The sequence below is a fragment of the Plasmopara halstedii genome (assembly GCF_900000015.1).
Source record: "Plasmopara halstedii genome assembly, contig: Scaffold_650, whole genome shotgun sequence".
NCBI classification, from domain to species: domain Eukaryota; phylum Oomycota; class Peronosporomycetes; order Peronosporales; family Peronosporaceae; genus Plasmopara; species Plasmopara halstedii.
In genome coordinates this window covers 2,763,121-2,764,665 of record NW_020187567.1, presented here as the reverse complement: position 1 = coordinate 2,764,665, position 1,545 = coordinate 2,763,121, and positions in this window count along the sequence as shown.

Sequence of the window (1,545 nt, the reverse complement as noted above, 5' to 3'; positions counted from 1 at the left end):
GTTATACACCCTCGTCAACGGTATGATGGGGGAGGAAGATGGCGACGTCCGCCTCGAGACTATGCCTGCAATAGATGCTCTTCTTGAGCTGGACGAGATGTCCCTTGAAAAGTTCGGCAGTGCCTTGTAGGCAGGCGATTCGGCCGAAGTGGTCATTGTACAACCGGACGAGGAGAAAAGCTCGACATCGCTTTTGGATGAAGCTGTCTTGGAGGAAACCTAGAGAGCGCTGAGCGCACGAAGTGGATCGTCGATCCTACGGAATCCCTTGGACCTGTACTATCCTTTGGTGAAGGAATTTTAAGCCGTCGTCTCCAAAGACCCGCCTTCGGTACTATCTCCGGACCGAGGTGTGCGTTATGAGATTGACCTCGTTTCGGGAACCAAATACTGCGTTACACGCCAATGGCCCCTGCCCAAGAAGCAGTGCGACGTCATTGACGCCTTTTTCCGCGCGAAGCACGACGCAGAGATGGTACGTGCGAGCAAGTCTTCCCAATCGACACCCACGTTGTGTGTTCGGAAGCCGAACGGCAAGTGGTGTATCGTTTATGCCTACAATAAGCTCGGCAACACCATCATTCCGGCACAGACACCGATTCCTAGAAAGGATGTTCTTCAGAACAACATGGTGGGATATACGAAGTACAGTGCACTCGATTAGGTCGATGGGTATTACCAATTGTACATGAGATCGAGTGATATTCCGCTGACAGCGGTAAGCACTCCGAGCGGCATGCTCTGGGAGTGGTTGGTGATGCCCCAAGGGCTGCCAAAATCACCAGCAATATTAAATTGTCTTATGACGCAGTTGTTCAGGCCTCACAGGCCGTATGCACAGACATACTTTGACGACATTTTCGTTCACAGTCGTGGGGAGCACGGGAGGACAGACGAGGAGAACCAAATCGTCCATCTAAGAGCTGTGCTCGAGCGCATGCGCACGAACAAACTGTACGCCAATGCAGACAAGTGCACCTTTGGCGCGGAAGTCCTTTCTTAAGGTATTCATTGGGAAGCGTGGCCTTCGAGCGGATCCCGCAAAGGTCAAGCCCATTGTAGACTGACCTGTTTAAAAAATCGAAAGGACATGCGTAAGTGGCTTGGTCTCGCCAGCTACTTGCACAAGTACAGCGTAAACTACGCAGGAATGGCCCGGCCATTTTCCAATCTCCTTAAAAAGGATGCGGAATGGTGTTGGAACACCGAGCATCAGGAGGCTATTGACGGGGTCAAAGACAGCCTCCTGCATGAACCAATACTGGCACTTCCAGACCCTGATCGTCCTTTCAGCGTCGTCTGTGACGCTTCGGACTTTGCCATCGGCTGTGCACTACTGCAAGCAGAAGCCGAGGGGCGAGATCGGGTGATCGCGTTCGAATCTCGAAAGCTCAAAGCTGGCTTACACTTCACCTCGAAGTTATATTTTGCAAAGACGGATAGCCATCTAGCCATCTTCTGCGAGAGGTGGGGCGACTGAGTCGCAGTGCGTAGTGACGCATGATCTGTATAGATCACAAACGGCTTAGAGCTGAGCAGGTAGAT